This window comes from Myotis daubentonii, chromosome 4 (assembly GCF_963259705.1).
Source record: "Myotis daubentonii chromosome 4, mMyoDau2.1, whole genome shotgun sequence".
In the NCBI taxonomy this organism is placed as follows: Eukaryota; Metazoa; Chordata; class Mammalia; order Chiroptera; family Vespertilionidae; genus Myotis; species Myotis daubentonii.
Window position 1 is genome coordinate 43,096,138 of NC_081843.1, and position 14,831 is coordinate 43,110,968.

Genomic DNA, 14,831 nt, shown 5'->3' on the forward strand with positions numbered 1-14,831 from the left:
CAGGAGGCAGCCGATCAATAATTCTCATCATTGATGTTTCTATCTCTCTCCCTCTCCCTTCCTCTCTGAAATCAATAATAAAAAAAAAGATGCACATAAAATAAGAAAGAGATCAAAGAGTTATGAAGCCTATGTTTTGCTGGTAGGCTGGTAGAGTTGCTGAGATTAATTTAGATTTTAAGAAAATATTCACTTAAAAATTTAAAGCATAGTTTTGAAGAAATACCAAAATAGCAGAGAGAGAAAATGGAGCCGGGGGGGAGGGTGTGTGTGTGTGTGTGTGTGTGTGTGTGTGTGTGGTGGAATTGAAATTGAATAAAAGTGGGGAGAAAACCAGTAGTTTAGAAATCACAAAGTATCAGATCCTATTGGACATGGCTAAAGTGCACACTAAGAAAGCACTGTATACCTTTACCTAAACTAATCTAGAAAAAAAAGTACAAAAGTGTAAAATAAGACAAAAGAGTAAACTAATCCAAACTTGTAGAGGTAATTTTAAAAATCAAGAGATTATACTGTTTAGTTCTGCAAATAAAACATATATCATGGATGAAATGGTTACATTTAAAAATATGTAAATTGAATTTAGGTGAAAATCTAAACAGATAAATTAACATAGAAAAAAAAAATCTGTCAAAATGCACCAGGCAGAGATTGGTGTTTTTTGTTTGTTTGGTTTTTTTTTTTGTTCAGTTATTCCACTAAATCTTTAAAAAAGAAAAATCATATAGTCATTTTCATAAATGCTTCAAAGACATTTGATAAAACTCAGCATCTATTCTTAATTAATAAAAAATACACCTCATTAAGAAGAATAAATCTTAACAACATAAAACATATCTAAATATAAAAGTCAATTTCATGCATACGGGGAAAGACTAAAAGCATTCCCATTAATGCCAAGAAGGATAAGGAGGTCCACTTTTAGTGCTATTATACAATGTTGTAATAGAGTTACTAGCCAATCCAATAAGCTAAGAATTTTTATATTAGGTGCAGGTAAAATGATCATTTTCTTAAAATGATGAAATTCAGAACTTGCAAAAATGCAAGAGAAACCATGGAGTAACTATTAAAAGTTTTATCAGGTGGCTGAGAAAACTGTCAGTATACAGAAGTTAAGAGCTTTCATATATAGCAACAATAACCAGTTAGAAGGTTAAAGAGCAAATATCATTTATAACATGAATAAAATAAAATATTCTGTTTGGAAACAAAGTCAAAAGACTAATGAAAAATGGACATTCTTTGCAAATCATAATAAGTAAAAGGCTTATTTCTCTAAAATATGAAGAGCTCCTAAAAACCAATAACAAAAAGATTAAGAGCCTAAAAAAAAAACTAGTAAAAAAACAGGTCATAGAAATGAAAATACAAATGGCTAGGTTGATTGGGCTCACTTTAAACCAGCGGTTCTCAACCTGTGGGTCGCGACCCCTTTGGGGGTCGAACGACCCTTTCACAGGGGTCGCCTAAGACCATTGGAAAACACATATATAATTACATATTGTTTTTGTGATTAATCACTATGCTTTAATTATGTTCAATTTGTAACAATGAAAATATATCCTGCAGATCAGATATTTACATTACGATTCATAACAGTAGCAACATTACAGTTATGAAGTAGCAACGAAAATAATTTTATGGTTGGGGGTCACTACAACATGAGGAACTGTATTAAAGGGTCGTGGCATTAGGAAGGTTGAGAATCACTGCTTTAAACTAATGACAACACACTTCAAGTGGGCTCCTAATGCTGCCCACTAATCACACTGCTTCTTATTTCAATTATTCTCATTTTTTTCCTAGAGGAAAACATTACCTTCTCTCCCATTCTCATTCTGTACTGTTACTCACCAAGTTTGAGCCATCCCATCTCTCACCTGGATTATTCTAATAGCTCCTACCTGGTATCTGCAGCTATTTAACTATAGGAATCATCAATAAACTGAAGGGAAAAAAACCTTGTATATATCCATGATTATTTATTCAAAATAACAATATTTATTCAAATATCAATAGAATATGTGTTCAAAAAGTAAATATTTAACTGAGCACCTACTATTACTGAGAATTGTTCATGTTTGGGGCATGGCAGAAAACAAACAAGCAAAAAAAACAACAAAAAAACAAAGTCTGTGCACTCACAAAACATATTCCAGATAGAGACTAACACCCATTTAAATATATGTGTCAGATGATGAATGTCATAGAAGAAAAATCAAGCAAGGAGAAAGCAACTGTAACCACTTAATGTTTTTCTAAGGGCAGTCAAAGAAGCTCTCCCAAATAAGATGACATTTGCACAGAGATCTGTGAAACTGAGGGACAGAGCCTTGCAGATATCAAAGTAGAGAACAAATTCAAGCACTAAAGAAAGTAAATTCTAGGCATTAATAATGTAATTATAGTGCTTAAAAATCTTCAAAAATTTGATGGACCTGAAAAATCTCTCCTTTATCACCTAATGATAAAAATAAAAATTCAAAAGTAGTTCACACCTATTTCAGGTATGAGCTAAGTTGGTTGTTGTTAGTACATGTGAAAATGATGAACTTCTGTCCACAACAGAGAGGCCTACACACTGAGTATTCACACCATGTTTAGTTTAAAAATAAATACAAATAACCTTCTTCCCTTCAATGACCCTCTAAATTTTGGCTGTTTTTACTGAAAAACATCCTTTTAATTTTATTCTGAAAACAACATGGAGAATGACTTTCTTTCAAAACAAGTTCTCTCTTGAAGAGAAACACATGTTCAAAGAACAAACAACATTCCAGTATCTGACTTAAGGCTACTTAATTTTGGCAGGATGATGTCATACTTATGCTACTAAACATATTCCTGTACATGGTTCTCAATCTTCTGGCCCTTTAAATACAGCTCCTAATGTTGTGTCCCAACCATAAAATTATTTTCGTTGCTACTTCATAACTGTAATGTTGCTACTGTTATGAATCGTAATGTAAATATCTGATATGCAGGATGGTCTTAGGCGACCCCTGTGAAAGGGTTGTTCGACCGCCAAAGGGGTCGCGACCCACAGATTGAGAACCGCTGCCTGTACATACTATTTCTTCTGCAATTCTATAAGTCAGGCCTATTCACGGAAGCAGACCCATCATTTTATGCAATTAGAGAACAATAAAGAGAACATGTTTGAAGTACAAATACATTCCCAGTAATAAATAATTTCTAAGGGAAATTGAAGAGAGAAATATCCATGTGAGAGAAACACATCAATTGGTTGCCTCCTGCATGAGCCCTGACCAGGGCCTGGGCCAAGGAGGAGCCTACAACCAAGGTACATGCCCTTGACCGGAATCGAATTCAGGACCCTTCAGTCCCCAGGCCAATGCTCTATCCACTGAGCCAAACCGGAGAGATCCAAGGGCATCACTTCTTATCCTGCCACTCAGCCTGGGCTCGAGTGACCAGGTCCCAGGGAGCACGGCAGGCCTCAAGCCCAGGAAGTAGCAGAAGTGGTGCTGAACACAATGAGTGACCAGAAAGTAACAACAGCAGCTGAAGTAATAACAGTAATTGCTATACTCCCATTGCTAAATACCAGTGAGAGTACAGCAGCAAGAAGGGAAGTGGAACACTGGTAGAGGTATTTACTTACTTAAATTTATCCAGAGCTTACCGGGAACCAAGCACTCTCCTAAGTGCTTTATAGTTATTAACACCTTTAATCCCCACAATAATCTTATTGTTGGTCACAATTTTTATCACACCCATTTTACAAATGAGCCACAGATTAAATAATTTGCCAAAAGCCACATGGTTAGTAAGGGATAGGGCCAGAATTTAAACTTGGCTCCTACAACTTCCAAAGTACCAGTAGTAGAAGCAAAAGTAACAGAGGCAGACGCTGAATGCTAACGATCGGAGCAGCAACAATGGTGGTAATAGTGTGGGCAATGGTGGCAGAAGTAGTCAGGGTAATAGCACCACTAGTAATGGTAGTTGCGGTAGTGATATCAGAGAGCGGTAACAACAGTAATCGTGGTGGCAACAATAACAATACTGGTAATGAGATGACAGTATTAATAGCAGCAGTAACAGTTACAATAACTGTTTTTGGAACACCTACTATGTTCCAGGCATCAGAGTGAGGTGCTTCCACATCATTAATCCTCACCAAAAGCTATGAGGAAGGAGTTCTGACAGCTTACAGCCAGGATGACTAAGGCTTGCAGTGGTTCAATGATTCCCTGGCGTCACACAGCGGGGAAGAGACAGAGCCAGGCCCTTCTACCCCCAAGGTTTGGTTCTCTCTCCTTCTGGGGTCCTGAGTCCACCCCCTTCCCTGAGGCTGCCTAAGAAAGCACAGCCCCTGCTTGTACGCCTTCACCTGGCACCATTAGAAGGACAGTCTATCAACCCACACCCCCTACTCCTTGTTCCCAAACCTACCGCTCAGCCCGCTCCAAACACATCCACTCCCTTTGCCATGACAGCTTGTAGAGGTTGAAGGCAAAGATCTTATCCTAATCCACTGATTTTTTTTCAAATCTTCTTGCTTATAACATGGGTTCCTGACCTCTCTCCACCCTGCTTGCCCGTCCCCAGGCATGATGTCTAGAACAGGGCCAATTCTGGAAATGGGAGAGTAGTAGAAGAGTCACCTTCTTCCCTCTGGCATGACCTCTTTTTAAACAGCTTGATATTACATAAGCTTCTCACTCTGGTGATATTCTAAGTTGACAAACCCTTGGTCACTCCTGGGTCTGCTTCTCTTTGACCTGCTTGACCCTGGGCCCTTTCTGTGGTTCTCTGAGACCCTCTAGCTCAGTGGTTCTCAACCTTCCTAATGCCGTGACCCTTTAATACAGTTCCTCATGTTGTGGTGACCCCCGATTTCATTGTTACAAATTGAACATAATTAAAGCATAGTGATTAATCACAAAAACAATATGTAATTATATATGTGTTTTCCGATGGTCTTAGGCAACCCCTGTGAAAGGGTCGTTCGACCCCCAAAGGGGCCGCGACCCACAGGTTGAGAACCGCTGCCTTGTCACCAATGGGAAGTAGAGAGTTTTCTCCCACAAGTTTTTGGTTGTCCTCTCTGAGCATCAGATTTAAGGGATTCTATAGTCAACCACTCATTGTTCCCCTCCTGAAGGACACTGGTTCAGTGGTAACTTAGTAAATGTTCCTCAGGGAAAGGGTTCCCAGGTCAAATCAGTTTGTGAAACTCTGAGCAAAACAGACTCCTTCCCTGGAGAAGTCAGGCCTTTGTGAATCTTTGCAATGGGCCTGGGGCTCTCCCAGAAAAGGGTATACTTCCCAGTGTTTCCCAAACCTGGTTCTTTAAATGACTGTTTTTCTAAGTATGTGACACACAAATACATTGCCCTTGAAAAGAAAAGTCTCAAATTACAGTTAAAGCTAAAAGAAAAGTAATATCATAATATATATTTAAATAAAATTTAAAAGCTATAGTTAAATAAAATGTAAAAGTTATATTTAAAATTTCTTTGTAAAAAGAAAAGAAATAAAAATATCCAAGAAAACTTTGAGAAGAAAAAAAAAGATAAGAGTGAAACAAACTACTAAGTATCTAAAGAAAATACAAGGCTATAATAATTTAAAATATAACACTGGATCAGAGAAATGGATAAGTGAAAAAGAGAAAGAGCATAGAAGCACTTCGTGATTATACAGTGACATTTCAAATCAGTAGAGAAAGGATAACCCAACTACTCAGAAACAGCATTAGAACAATATTCATTTTGAAAAACATAGAATAGTTAGATCCTCACCACATAGCATACATGTATTAAAATAACCCTAGCTGCAGAAACAGATAAATACCCTAAATCTGTCACTTAATCAAGTACTCACTGATTTCTTGCTCATGTAAAGTTCAATAGGTGGTTGTATAGGGTTGGGGGATCTTGTCAATGTAACCATGGTTTATAGAAATGTCACCATCTTCAAAATCTCTCTTGCAAGGTTGCTCAAGATGTCAACATTTAGCTGGAAAACAAGGAAAGAAATATGGGAGAATGCTAGGAAAGTTTTGTGGGACATGTAATCATCTTTACCCATATTCCATTGGCTAGCATTTGCCTACCTTTAAGGAGGCTGGGGAATGTAATTTAGCCAGTTACCTAAGGAAAAGAAAAGTAAGATTCAGTGAATATATATATATATATAATGAAAGTTTTTAATGCAGTATGCCCTCCTGGTTACTAAGTATCCTACCAAATCTAGAGCACATTTCCTCTTTCCCCAAGTGAGACAATCTAAAATTCTACCTAGTTATTGCAACCAGCTCCAAGTCCAAGAGCTCTGAATGACGCATGGTTTTTTTTTTCTGTCAGTTCTGAATATGGCCCATTAAGGTTCAGTGACACCTGCACTAAACACACAAGTTATGGAAATCTCTCTACTGCCACCTGGCCCAACCTACTATGTTGAAGAAGTACAGGAGACACACAGAGGCACTGGTCGATCTGGCAGGCATTTTGAGGTCCCTATGATATAGCAGTGGGGACATCTCCTTAATTTGAACTTTGCTAGGTGGAAGAAACTACTTATTTAAATGTTCTTCCCAGCCCTGGATTTACCCTTATGCAGGTTCTCTTTTTGTCCATTGTCACATTCAAAATAAATGAGGGGGACTGTGCCTTCATTGGGGTCCTTTACAGTTTTTGTAAACTTTACAGTTTTTGTAAACTTCCCTGAGCAAGTTTGGGAGCCCCCAAATACCTTTAATGACAGAGCATCTTTAGGCTGCTGAAGCACAGGCTTGGAATTTCATTGCCATTACAAATAGGCAGATTATTGTTTTTTGAGGGAAAGTTCTCTCTATTCAATGACATATGCTAGTAGCATTTCCCAAAGTTCTTTCTTAAATCTCAAGCCTGTCTTATTTTTCTCTTCCTTTGCCCCATACCATCATGTTTAGGAGAAAATACCACACCTTTACTCAGGTGTGTAATGGTGGAGCCAGAAGTCTTCATGGACCTTTGTGTATATCTACTATCATCTGGAACTAGATGCTTTTCTATCATTTTACATTTTGTTTTTTCATGCTGTCAAAGTAACAAATTATTGCCACATCCCGTATTTTTCTTTTCTATCACCTTGATAAATGTAGGTAATAACAATCAACATTCATTACCAACATTCCATTTTCTAACCTCATTCCCTAGAGCAAAGTGTTCCCTAGACATGTGATCCACATTCTAATTGCAAATGACCATTGAACAATCATTTTATCACTGCATGACACAAATTTGTTTTCTCACTCTGGATATTAGCTTTTATCTTGACTATCTGTTGGACTAATGCCATGTGTTTTGAATTTTTTTAATAATGGAATTCTTGTAGCAACAACTTCTGTGTCAGAGTAATGATACCTGTCCTATTTTTAAAAAAAATCCCCAATTTTTGGATTTAACAGAGTGTTTTTCTTTTGTTTGTTTTTTTAAATATATATTTTTATTGATTTTTTACAGAGAGGGAGGGAGAGGGATAGAGAGTTAGAAACATCGATGAGAGAGAAACATTGATCAGCTGCCTCCTGCACACCCCCACTGGGGATGTGCCCGCAACCAAGGTACATGCACTTGACCGGAATCGAACCTGGGACCTTTCAGTCTGCAGGCCGACACTCTATCCACTGAGCCAAATCGGTCAGGGCACAGTGGGTTTTTTTTGTTTTTTGTTTTTTAAATAACAAATCCAATTGGCTTAAGTGGAGGAAAGGGTTGATGATCATGATTCTCAGTCACTTAGGTTCCCAGACTGATGGCTCTTTTTTCATTTTAAAAATAGGGTCTTCTAATGTCTTCCTAGGAAAGCACATCCATCTGAGGGATAAAAGAAGATTGGAGGATAGAAGAGGATTTTATGGGCCAGACCTGGAAATGTTTTATAAAGTTTTCACCCATATTCCAGTCAAGCAATTCTTAAGTCACAAGACCCCAACCTAACTTTAAGAGAGGCTGAGAGATGTTGATTACTTGTGTACTAATTGACTTGATTATGCAGTTTGCCAATCTCTGCCAGGATACACAGGGGTATATTCCAGATGGTTAAGAAAGGTGAACATAAACCTATAAAAAGTACTAGTGGAACTACAGAATTATTTAGGGATGTCAAGAACTCTTCGGGGCATGGGAGTTCCATTGACCTACTACAGAGAGCACTTAGAAGATGGGGGCAGAGCAAAGATTAAACTGTCCTTGATGGTGAAAGAAAAGGCTGCTGTTCAGCAGGGAGGAAATACCCACCAGGATCCTTCTTCCCTGCTGAGGAAAAAGCCTTAAGCTACTGTAAGATCATCAGATACTGTCAATCAGGACACAAGTAAAGACTCACTGTAGCATGGGTAAAAGGAAATACACTCTGCCCGTGGGAAGAGTCAGGAGGCCATCTGCAGCCAGACTTGGGGAGGGGCAAGAAACAGTCCAAGCAAGATTCACCAAACATACAGTGAAGAGTTTAGCTGCCACAAAGAAGAGGGGTAGGAACACTGAGAAAGCCATAATCCTAAAATCTACTGACAATCTAAGTATAAAAACCATGAAAAGTATTTTAAAGATCAAGGGCTCAAAGAATTCCCATGGTTCTTTTCAGAGGAATTTACTAGAAACTGAACTTCATCCAAACAAAAGAGAGTGGGAAAACTTTAGCAATTTAGTTTTCATATAACTTAATTGCAAAAATAAGATTAAAACTAAGGAGAACAATCCTATATAATAAAAGCCTAATATGCTAAGTGTCCAGTTATCTGATCGTCTATTCAACCAAAGCGTAATATGCTAGTGATATGCTAAGGACGCTCAACGGCTCCCTATGATGTCACTGACCACCAGGGGGAAGACGCTCTGACTGGTAGGTTAGCTTGCTGCTGGGGTTCAGCTGCTGGGGACTGGAGCCCTCCCGTGGTCCCTCCCTGGCTGGCCAACCTCCCGTGTCCCTCCCGGCCCTGATGGTGCACCAGTGGGGTCTCTCCCCTGGCCTGCACCCTCTCACAATCCAGGACCCCTAGGGGATGCCCGAGAGCCGGTTTCCGCCCGGTCCTGCAGACCAGGCCTAGGGACCCCACTGGTACACGAATTTGTGCACTGGGCTTGTAATGTTATGTAACAGTGCTCTATGCCTTGTGTTGTATGTTCCAATAAAATAAAAACAATGCATCTGAAAATAGGAGAATGGAGATGAAACAAGGAAAGTAGAATAAACTCATTAACTGTGATTTAGATAAGTAAAATTTAAGAAATGTTATTAAAAATTGACAATACAAATTATAGATAAAAGAAATAAGGAACTAAGGGCACTAAACAAGTTGTAAGCACAGATAACTATTAAAACAAAAATGTTAACCTCCCTAAATACCAAATTTAGGGATTTTTTAAAATATAAAACATAGAAAGCACACTATAAAGAGAAACAATGAATTATTACAGCATAAGTCTGATAATTGAAAGCAAGCATATTCATGTTATCAACAATTTTGGAAGGGTTTAATGTGCTTATCAAAAGGAAAGATTTTCAACTTTCATAAAGACCCAACTATATAGTATGCTCTATTCAAGAGACATGCATAAAACAGAAAGGCTAAAAATAAAAGGATAGTCAAAGGTATTCCAGGGAAATGGCAACACTAAGAAAGCAGGAGCAGCAACACTGATACCAGATAAAGTAAAAGTCGAACAATGGTAGAGGAAGATTTTCTAACTATGATTCCAAATCCATATGCAAAAATGAAACAGAAGAAAATGAAAAGAGAAATGATATATCTAACTACATATTAGTAAGTGGCAGACAAGCATGATAAAAAGGAAATCTAAGACAACTGACAAATTTGGAAAAAATATTTGTAATATACATAACAGATAAAGGGCTAGTATTTATTTTAATATAAAAATAAATCTTAAGCCCTAACCGGTTTGGCTCAGCGGATAGAGCATCAGCCTGTGGACTCAAGGGTCCCAGGTTCGATTCCAGTCAAGGGCATGTACCTTGGTTGCGGGCATATACCCAGAAAGGGGTGTGCCTGAGGCAGCTGATCGATGTTGTTTCTCTCCCATCGATGTTTCTAACTCTCTATCCCTCTCCCTTTCTCTCTGTAAAAAATCAATAAAATATATTTAAAATAAATAAATAAATAAATCTTAAAAATCAGGGGGAAAACACAAAAACAAAAAATAACTCACTTGCCCTGGCCGGTGCAGCTCAGTTGTTAGAGCATCAGCCTGCACACTGAAGAGTAGTGGGTTTGATTCGTCAAGAGCATGTACCTGGGTTATGAGTTTGCTCCCCGCCCCTGGTCAGAGTGCGTGTTGTAGGCAATCAATCGATGTGTCTCTCTCAAATCAATGTTTCTCTGTTTCTCCCTTCCCTCCTCTGTCCCTTCCACTCTCGCTCTGAAAAGCAATGGAAAAAATATCCTTGGGTGAGGATTAACAAAAACCTAAAACAAAACAAAAGGAAGTAACTCCTCACCAATGAAAAAAAGGGCAAGACAATAAATTCACAAAAATTGACTCAAACTTAAAATTAAAAAGTATTCAACTGTACCCATAGTAAGAAAAGTACATAGTAAAACTATATTTCACTCATCCAACTGGTGAAAATAAAAATGTAAAAACACCAAACTCTGTTGGAGAGGTTGTGAGGAAACAAGCCTCTCTCATCCACTTCTGGTAGAAATACAAATTGGTACAACCTTCATGGAGAAAAATTTGGCAATTTTAAAAATGCATTTACCTTCCAACATAACATTCTTAGCTCTAGGAACATAACCACAATATGAAAATGCATCTGTTTTTCGTATTTTCTTTGCAAACATTGTAAATGTAAAATATGAAAAATAATCTATATACCCATACATTGATGTATGGTTGAATAAACTGATAGATTACCCAAATGAAATACTATAAAGTTTGTTTTGTTTTAAATGAAGATCTTAATGAATAGATTTTCAGTGATTTCCAGGATATATTTTTAATGAAAAATAGCCAAGTTCATAAAAGCATCTAGGGAATGCTAAATTTTGTATAAAAAAGAGGAAATAACAAAATGTACATACATGTGTTCATTTGTGCAAGTGAACACAGCAAAGATACACCAGGGACTAATGAGATTGATTATCTAAAGGGAATGTATGGGGATGAGGTGGAAAGTAGGGAGTTGCCAATTCTCTGAGAATAGTGCATTGTGTGGCTTTGACTTGTAGAAAATGTTAATGTTTTACATACATAAAGAAAAAAATGAGTCAAATTAGCAAGAAAGAAGGACGAATACTTAAAATTATATACCATCAGAAACATATGACCAAAATTACATTTCAAATGAAGTACTACATAGAAAAAAGGAGGGAGAAAGCACAAACCCAGATAACTTTATTATTTTTTTTAAATTGAGATACAATTCACATACCATAATATTCACATTTTAAAGTGCACAATTCAGTGGGGTTTTGTATACTGAGAAAACTGAGCCACCACCACCATCCAATTCCAGCATACATTCATCAATCCAAAAAAAAAAATCAGTTCCAGAATCCCTTCTTCTCCATGGATACCAAAATTCACAGGTCCTCTATATAAAATGGCATACATAGATCAATGCAGTCGGCCCTCCACATCCAGACTCCCAACTACAAATAAAAAATACAGGTATTCATTAAAAAGATCTGCATATTGAGTGGATCCATGCAATTCAAACTGGTGCTGTTCAAGAAGCAACTATATTTACTTTCGTTAATTCAATCATATGTTGGATACTTGTTTCCTCTTTTAGCTATTACGAATAATGTTACCATGAATATTCATGTTCAAGTTTTTGTTTGAACATGTTTCCAAAGTTCATCCATTGCCAATGTATATATCAATACTTCTATCCTTTATATGGCTGAATAACTCCATTTATGTACAGTTGACCCTTGAACAATTCTCTTAAGGTATACAGCTATGAGTGGAAATGTGGCATCATATGAGACTCTCATTATGCCTATGTTGGCACACTTGGTGGTATCCCACAAGTCTTTGTGAATCTGTTCATTTTAGGGTTTTTTTCTGTTCCTCAGACTGGATCATCTTAATTGACATAAATGTAGTTTCACCTTATCGTTCTTTTGCCTGCGCAAGTCTGCTGTGGAGCCCTTCTGCTAATTTTTGCTTCACTTACTGTGTTTTTCAGCTGCTGCTTCTTTTTGTCTCATTATCATTTCTATCTCATCATTGATATTCTTTAGTTGGTGAGACACTGTTCTCAGACTTTCTTTAGCTCTTTAGACATGGTTTCCTTTGGTTCTCAGAACATATTTAAAATAGCTTATTTAATGTCACTGTTGAATAAATACAGGGTATGGGTCTCCTCAAGAAGTTTCTATTGATTGCCTTTTCCCCCTCTGTATATGATCCAGACTTTGCTTCTGTATATCTTGTTTTCTTGAAAACTGAACATTTTAAATATAATATTGCAACTCCAGAAATTACAGTCCCTTTCCCCACATCGTTGTTACTGGTTTTTGTTGTTTAGTGACTTTTAAAACTATTTTTGTGATGTCTGTATTCTTTGTTATGTATGCCACTGATGCCTCTACTTCATTAACTTAGTAGTATACTAATAACTGGACAGAAATTTCCTTAAATTCTTGGAATCAATACTTCCCTGATTTTGTTGACAGGGCTCTGTGTGCTGGGACACACCTTCAACACTTGGCCAAAAAGTTGACAATTCCACCTGAGCCTTCATTTCCTGCTTGTGTAAGCTATCTACTGTGTCCTTTCGACATATAAGTCCTTTCTCTAGCAGTGAAAAATATGTATTGTGTAAGCCAACCAGAGATGAGAGTTTAGGGCAGGGGTGGGCAACCCCTGGCACGTGTGCCAAACATGGCACACCAGTAACTTTTGCTGGCACGCAAAACCCTCTCTTATAATCTTCCATTTACAATTTCCTTAATATCGACTTTATTTTTCAGATAAATTCAGTGTAGGTGCATCTTAGATAAATAAATAATTTTACATAACAAGCTATCTTAAAGACCATAGACATGGATTGACGAGAGAGGGGAAGAGCAATTTCTATGCCTCTGCCTTAACTCTCCCTGCCTTCCTAGATCCAACCAATGTTTTGGTTTCATCCACATACACTTGTGAATCTTTGTTCTCAGTGATGAATTTTGTTAAGTCTCGTAATAGGAGCAGACTGACGGATGAAAGTAGTAGTTCGTGCATATCTCTGAAGGTCACGAAATATAAGCCTGATGTAAAATCTCTGTCATCAGTGATGCAGCAGCAAAAGTCCCACTGATAATATCAAATGGAGTCATAAAGTTTTCTGTTGGACTATCAGTGTACATGTATACATTAAAAAATAAATATATTTTTCATCATCATATACTGTTTTTGTCGCTCGAATGAATTTTATTTCTTCAAGGTTCTTCACATACGTACAGCTTAAGAGATATCAGGTAGGCATAACATATTCTCAAAAAATTAGGGTTGGCACGCAGAAGAATTCTGAGTCAGAGATTTTGCTGGTTTTGGCAAGCGCTCACAAAAAGGTTGCCCACCCCTGGTTTAGGGCATCTTCAGCTTTCTTCTGAACATGCACAGTGTTAAGCATGTGACTTCCTTAATTCCAAGAAATATGTCAGAACTTATCAGATTTCCCAAGGATATTAAATTCTTCATATTTCTTTTTAAGCTTTTTGATGAAATTTTTGTTTGCCCCAAGAGTTATTCACTGTCTCAGGCAGCTATGATGTTGAACAATTGCCTCTCTTTGTTTTCTAAGTGATCTCAGGAAATGGCTTTATGCACTGGGCAAGCTCTTTGACACAAGACAAATTTGCAAGAGGAGCCTGCCAGTGAACTACCAAAGTAGTCAAATTAATAACAATTCTGATAATATATCTATGAAGCTGACCCCCAGTGGCTGTCAGCTGCTGGTTTTCAAGACTACCAGGTTATATGAGAAGTGGGGGATGAGAATAGGGCAAGTTAAAATGTCACAAAGGTCACTATTCTTATGAACATTAAGCCATTTTTCTTGAAAAATACTCCCTGGATTGCTGTAAGCTTTGGTTAATTCCATAGCTCTGAAAAAGTTGATTCTGACGATATGGACAGTTTTCTCATTGCTTCTGACAGTGAGAAAAGTTTCTGGATGCCCTTACTCCACCATTTTTGCTGACATCATCCCAGATAACTTCCAAACTTAGTTTTGAGACCATATGCCCTCAGGCTAAAGAAAAAAGCATTCTGAACATACACTGAAGTTTGGTTAATGGACTTCTGTTTTACAGAGGCATCATTAGCAATTCTGAAACTAACTTCTGTGTATTCTCCTGTTGAGAAAATAAGTAAATATATTGTGAAAGGCTCCAAGTGGTCAAATTAAGGACAATTTGAGTATCAAAATAAATAAGGGATTTTTATTTCTGATTGTTACATAATAACTGAAACCAGATTTGCCCTTCTACATTAAGCAACTAGAAAACTTAATAAAATTTATAAAACAAAGGCTTTGGGATAATGGACAAAAAAAGCTGTACAGAATAAAAAACCAAATAAGTTGAGTGCTTCAGCTCACTACCTGGTAGTTCAGAGTTTAGATAAGCTAATTTGACTAGATTGTGGGAGGAAAAATACAGAAGAGGAAGGTGCACAGAAAGGGTCCTAGATGTACAGAAGGGTTCCTTCAAGTTGATCATATAAGACTGATCTATACAATGCATATGAAGAATCTACCAACGCCAGGGGGAAAAATCGCTAGAAAGTAGAGGAACAATACCAAGAACTTACAGTCCCAGGAACAGTTTGTGTTCTCACCAGACACAACAGAAA